We start from the raw sequence: 7,615 nt of genomic DNA on the forward strand, positions 1-7,615 counted from the left end.
ATATGTAAAACGGAATTAAATCAGAAGTTAGATCTAATCTCTGATACCTGATTTAATTCTGCTTATGTCTTTATTCCTAGCTCTTTCCTCAGACATCAGAAGAGATGATATAGAAAGTGATATCATGATAGTAGGTATCTCTTGCACTATATCTTGCACTTGAACGTTATCAGTATTATTATTAGCTAAAAAGGTATCACTCTTATTTAGAATAATTCGAAAGTATTATATAAATCGTACATAATGTTTCGAAATATCAAATAAATATTCACATTAAGTCGACTCAATTGTACTCATCTATATGAGTACAATTGAGTCGACAGGAGGTTTCTATAAACCTCCAGCAGTCTAAAGACACGACAACTAAATAATTAGGTCACCTAAATTGGAATCATAATTAAAATGAAGAGATAAGTTCACATACAATTTCAGACTCATGTTTTTACATATGTAATACAGATCGAAATGGGCCAAGCAGCTGCCAAACAGATGTTACCGCGAAATAATACGGACCAAAACAAAACGCTCTAGTGTTTACTGGAACGCGACCAAACTATTTTTAGTTTCAAGTTATATCTTGAATTTTATTCGAGAATTTTAACAAAGCTCGAGGCTAAGAATTCTTGTTTTGTAAATGCTTACGTATTTTTATTATTTAATTATTACATTATGTTATATGAAGACATACTCTGTTTACAAATTCTGCGTAACCTAAAAGTTGAAATCAGTTATTTTGCTTTGATGTTAATATTGTTAGTAAAAGATAGATAGTATTTCCGAAAGCATCGCTACATCTGTGCAAAAATGAACAACAACAGCCTGTAAATTCCCACTGCTGGGCTAAAGGCCTCCTCTCCCTTTGAGGAGAAGGCTTGGACCGTATTCCACCACGCTGTTCCAATGCGGGTTGGTGGAATACACATGTGGCAGAATTTCTATGAAATTTGTCACATGCAGGTGTCCTCACGATGTTTTCCTTCACCGCTGAGCACTGAGATGAATTATAAATTAAGCACATAAAACAGCGGTGCTTGCCTGGGTTTGAACCCGCAATCATCGGTTAAGATGCACGCGTTCTAACCACTGGGCCATCTCGACTCCAAAAATGAACATTATCTAAAAAATAATTATTAGATCGAATGTTAATACAATAATTATATAAATTCGCGACAAAACAAGTACACACGAGTAACGTATTTATAACAGTCTTTCTGTAACCTGCAAATGACCACGTCACGCCGAATTTATCTCAATAGCACCTACATTTCTTTTCTTTTATCTAATAATAATGTCAGGGCGTAATAAATGGCTGCCATATTAGTTCTTTTAAAAAACCGGTTCCGTAGCTATCTCGGCTAGTATAAATCTTATCGGGATGATGGCGAGAACCGAGGAAATTGCCAATTTATATACTAAGATACAGTTAACGATAAATTAAGTAAATTCTTCACATTTGTTTTCCGTCCCACGCAAGTAATATCGTTGACAAATGTGTTATTGAATTTTTGGGAACGAATTAAATTGGATTTAGAGGTTTTCATATTTCGTAATAAAATATGAAATTGTTCAATTTATATGATTAGTCAGTCAATTGTTTGTCCTGTGAATGTATTACTGATAAAAATTCTGTTTTGGTGGATCTAAAAATTAAATTGAATTAAATTGAAGAAACTTTAACAGAATGAAAATTAAGTCGTTTTCAAAAAAATATTTCATAATATCTAGTCTCATTAAATTATTAACGGTCTTTAGAGAAGTTTAATTGTATCCAAATTACTTGCAATTTGCAACCCTACTTAACATACCTAAACATATATTGTCTCCAGTATCGTCATCATCACCAGTATCATCTTCTAGAATTTCTGTAATTTTTATTGGATTATTTGATCAATTTAACAGAATAGTTGAATTAATACCTATTTGTGGCATATTCTGTAATTTATAATTAAGTGTAAAAGACACCAAAGACTCATTGTATTCCATTAATTGTAGGATTAAAAATATATTTTCTCATTCATAAAAAGCTTCGCTCGAAACATTCCTTTCAACTTAAATATTTCTCTTATTGCTTTGTAACATTATTTTCTCTTTTTAATCATTGGCTGCTTTACAAAGAGTAAAAATTGTGGACAAAAACTAAATTGGAGTGACTTTGTCAGACCGATGATAATGGTGGGACGTTTTAATTTAAACGGTACGAAATGAAACCTTATTTGTGTTTACTATTACTGTGCTAATAATTACTTTCGCTTCGAATTTTAAATATTTTCAAGGTCAAATGGGCTTCGCAATAGTTTCTGTATATACAATAGTCTACTGTTAATCTTAACAGATGTAACACCATATTCCCGACCAATTTTTACTAGGTGACCAGTCTCTACAGCTAGTTGAGTTTTTCTTAGGTCCTAACAAGCAGAAGATATAAAAGTATGTTTTTATTACAAAATGAGCCAAACGTTCATGAAATTGTAATGGCTGACTATGGACATCATCCATTCATTATATCCTTGAATATCATGCATTGGAAGAGTAACCAGTTACGGGTAATCCGTCAATTTCGTTTCCAAATTGTAATTGTATTAGAAATGTCTGAATTTCGTATATCTTGAATTTTACTAGATATCCTCATCGTATAATCATCAATATGTCGGGACAAAATGTTTGCATCAGTCATTTGTTGCAATTTTTTTTACTGATAATACTTAGGCAACAAACCTTCTGACGATTGTTAATATCTACAATAGTTATTAAAGACTTTGAGTCTTCCAATTTTTAATAATAACGATGATGCTGAAATACACATATTTTATTTAGATTTTTTCGGTATGTAAGTACGGTGTAAGGGAAATTGACAAGTTTTATATGGTATTGTTGATGGTGATTAATTTAAAAGTATTTCGAGAACTATTATAATTTACAAGAGTAAAAAAATTACGCCAGACAACAGTCTACATGTATCTGTCTGTTTATCTATGGAACGGCTGAACTGATTTTGACCGGACTTTCATTATCAAATATGATGCAATAAAGAGTAACCTAGGCTACTACAAAAACTTTCAAATCAGAAGTAACGAGGGTACCACAAACACCCAGAGCCAAGACAAAATAGAAAACTAATGGTAATCAATTCGGCCGGAAATCGAACTCGGGACCTCAGAGTGGCGTACCCATGAAAACCGGTGTACACACCACTCGACCATGGAGCATGTCAAATATGTACCAATTCTATAAATATTTTAATTGCTTTAAAGCTTTAGTGCAGTAAATTGCACATATTCGGATCCGGAAAATAGTGAGAACCTAAATAATATTCTCTTTTATTCTTCGAAAGCGCAACCAATTTCATATTTAGGTTGACTAACTTATGGTAAGTGCCACTGCTGCCCACACACTAACCTTACAGACCAACTTATTTTGTCCCTTCTGTCTGGAGTTTAACTGGCGCGTTAATCCTCCAAACCGAAATTCAACTACAATAAGTATTGCCTTACCTGAGATGGACTTCTCCACCAAGTGATTTTTTGATTAAGATGCACCTGTTTAGTTTCTCAGCTTGCACAACTTAACTTGTATTAAAATCAAATAAAAAAAAATCCAAGGCCTTTTTTCGATGATTGTACTTACAAACAAAATATCTGAAACTAATAATAATGAGTGCTTAATATGGAATGATGTGTTTTCCATTTGTGAACAATGCACTTAACGACTATAAATATTTAATTAAATTGTAAACATCTACATGTTATACTTTATTGTTATTGCTTTAATAAATTAAATCATTTCTTCACATTTCAATATAAAAGCATTTTGATATTTATATACAAAAACATTTTTTTACTGAACCGACTCCTTATCTACAATCTGTTTTAGAATATTTATTTTAAATTCTATAATAATACGAAAGGATAAAACGTCGCTGGTTAAAATAGATGTGAACGCATATCTTTTTAATAAAGTTATGTAAATTAATATAATATTTATATTAGCAGTGGTAAAAAACATATGGTACATACATACGGTACAATACGGATTAGTTGATAGACTTGTGTCTCTCGACAAAAATAGGTTGCATATGATGATAAATTTAGTATAAACTAACGATTATTCCATTAGAAGAAACCGCATCAAAATCCGTTGCGTAATTTTAAAGATCTAACCATACATAGGGAAAGACGGCAGTAAGTGACTTTGTTTTATACTATATAATGGTTATGATACTGATTATACAAATAAAAATTCAGAATTCTGATTCTGATTTTGACTGCGTGTTATACGATTAAGATTCACGTTTGATCTAGACACGCGGTAGCGTGTCAAAGCCAAGTACTAGTAACAGTACTGGCGAACTGCACCGTGCGTAATATTACACGAACCATTTGGAGCCACTTTTGATTATTTATTCTACAGCCAAATGTCACCAATTTGTATTATTTAAAAAAAGGAATAAGGAAGTGAAGGCTTTTTTGATAACAATTTAAGTAATTTTACGTCTTACAGGGGCAGTTTAGATTGACGAATACTACTAACCGCTCGAAAAAAAAGCAAAAATTTTTGGGCTAGTTAGCTATTAATTATTGCAAAATGGCACAAAATATAAACACATATCAAAGCATCGCGTTGTCCTATGTTCTAATTTACATATATTAATAGATGTTTATCTAAACATATTATATTATAGTCATATAACATAAAATTTGCATGTGCTAATTAACGTGAAATAACATCAAAACAATATATAAAATAGAGGCATAATATTTATTGATCGAACTTTTAATATTGGAATAAGCCCTAAAATGGATGTATTTTAAGAATCGTTTTAAAATTTTTATTTAAATAATTTGGTTTGCTAATGGCTGCTCGTTTGTAACCATTATAAATACTATGCGTGTATTTAATTTGGTTCACGCCCGAAATCCTATTTACTTTAGCATTATGTTAAGAGGATTACGTGTGAATTTATGGGAGGTAATGGTTTCGTTTCTTTATTATTTTATGACGTCATCATTTCTACTTTCCGAGAGACTGTTAGATGGAAAACTATTATTGTTCTTTGTCTATTTTTTAATAATAATAATTATATGAGATAAAAAGCATGTTCGCTATTGTTGATATCGATAAGCTGCAAAAGCGATAATTATATTAAATTAATTTAGCAAAAAGATTATATTGCAATTTTTCTTGGTATTAACGTTACAAATCAGTAGTTGTTCTATGCATATAAAACCTTTTTTTTTATCCTGCTTTTAATATGATTAAACAACAGTGCTTACAAGATATTTGAATAAAGAACATAATGTTGACATTTCGTCTTGGAAATAACTTCCTATCCTTCGCAAAACTAAACGCAGTAAGAGTTTTGACGTCAATTACGTTCTATGTCATTATGATATCGTCATCAGAGTACGACATTTGACACTGGAATCTCATATTGCAGAAATAATTGAGCGCTCCGGTTTTCGGTTACATTTATTATAATTTAAATATAGAATCATAAAAAATAACCATTACTTTTGTAGTCTTTGTAAACAATCTGTATCTCGATCGCAGAGACACCGATCTCATCTAAGCCAAGCAAACAAAAACAACAACAACAACAGCCTGTCAAATTCCCACAGCTGGGCTAAGGTCTCCTCTCCCTTTTGAGGTGAAGGATTAGAGCATATTCATATGTGGCAGAATGTCTTTTAAATTAGGCATGCAGGTTTCCTCACGATGTTTTCCTACACCTCCGATATAAAAATCCCGAAAATTCAGCGGTGCTTGCCTGGGTTTGAACCCGCAGTCATCGGTTAAGATGCACGCGTTATAACCACTAGGCCATCTTAAGTTGCCATTCTACATACAAAAATAATCATGCCATTTCTTTGGAGGAGTTCTATGACAGCTCATACATAATAATTATATGTAAAGCAGATTAATTCAGCAACTACTTTTTACAACAACACCGACTCCATGCATTTCTCGATAATTTAGCCAATATGACACGCACGGGGCCGTCATATCCAATCACAAAATCACATCGATCCGATTCGGTGTCGCTGCGTGAAATACGGACAAACTTACAAATACACTTTTGCATTACATTAGGGGAAAATGGATTAAGCTGCGTATATCAACAACTGAGATTGATTATTGAATCTCTATGAGGGTTTAAATAAGGAACCTATATAAAAAAAAATATAAAAAAGGCATATTATTAGATACAAGCTTTTATAGATGATAAAAAGCGTGGAGTTAATACTTGTTGATTTCCAAGCAGGATATATTAATTTAAATAATTGTATTTAAATAACTTGACTTTGTATTTTTTAAATGTTGAAAAAGAGTAACTACTGATTTTCTTGCCTGCTCTTCTCGGTAGAATCTACTTTCCGAATCGGTGGTAGCTTCACTTAATTGTAAAATGACAATTGAAAAGTGCTTGTAAAAAAAGGATACTTGAATAAAGTTTATTTTGATTTTTTGGTTTCATGTTCTTAAATTGAATTTACTATGATATCTCTGTCAAAATCTCGTCGAATTTCATTTATGAAGTATAACTGTGTACCTTTAAATGGTATATTAATTCAGTCAATGTCACGTATCCCTTTGTGACATTTCGCTTTCGTAATATAATATCGCAACAGGAAGCCAAAAAGGTATTATTGCAGGTTACAATTTAGATCTCACGATTAACAGTACATATAGAATATATCTATTTATTATAATTCGCACGCTCAGATTTAGTATCAAATAACATTTTATTTAAAGCTTTTATAAGCCTACTCGCAAAAAAATGATTTTAATTTTTTGAAAAATCTACAAATTAATATCCATAGATCATCATCATTACATAAGTAAAGTTGAACTAAAACATTGATTCGGAAGTCACTGGCCCCTAAGATACGGGTTTTCCTAGTTTAGGGGTACAGGGCCTCTGTGAGATATGTATTTTGATATAAGAATAATAAATATATTTTTATTTGATTTGATTTTGAATTAATGCTATTACGAATCCTAATTCCACGGTCTATTGTAAATATATACTATACATGTATAAAATGTATAAAATTTCTTAATCAATATCGATATTTCACAATAAATCCTTCAATATAAGTTTAAATCATCAATAATCTTAAGTGCCTAACCTGTTTAATTGGAATCTGCAGTCTGTAAACTGCATGGAAAGGATTTGACTTTTACGGACGCCTGCTCGACGTCAAATTTCATTATGAATACTTTTTCTGATGCGTCGGTATGCCTTCTGGGAGGGCACTTACGTACTTGAATGTTGCTTTATTTTATTACATTGTATTTTAACTTTACTATGTATGATAAAAATGATATGTAATAATAATAAGCCTTTTTGTTTCCTTAATATTAGTTATTCGGTTATGGCCCGTGCCAGGTACAGGGTTCCTCCAAAACTTTTTTCAAGTCTTCAACCCTACCAGTTGTTCTTCAAGGCGTTCATAAGCTTTTTCGCCACTTGGGTCTGACCAATTAGTGACCAATTTTGTCCATTTGTCAATCTTGCCTTGTGAATAGCTCATTTCCACTTCAGTGGTTACTTATGCTAGAGAGCGTTTATCAAATATTAACTACAATGACCTGACCTGAAACAGAGCTGATATTT

Source organism: Vanessa cardui, chromosome 3 (assembly GCF_905220365.1).
Source record: "Vanessa cardui chromosome 3, ilVanCard2.1, whole genome shotgun sequence".
Classification (NCBI taxonomy): Eukaryota; Metazoa; Arthropoda; class Insecta; order Lepidoptera; family Nymphalidae; genus Vanessa; species Vanessa cardui.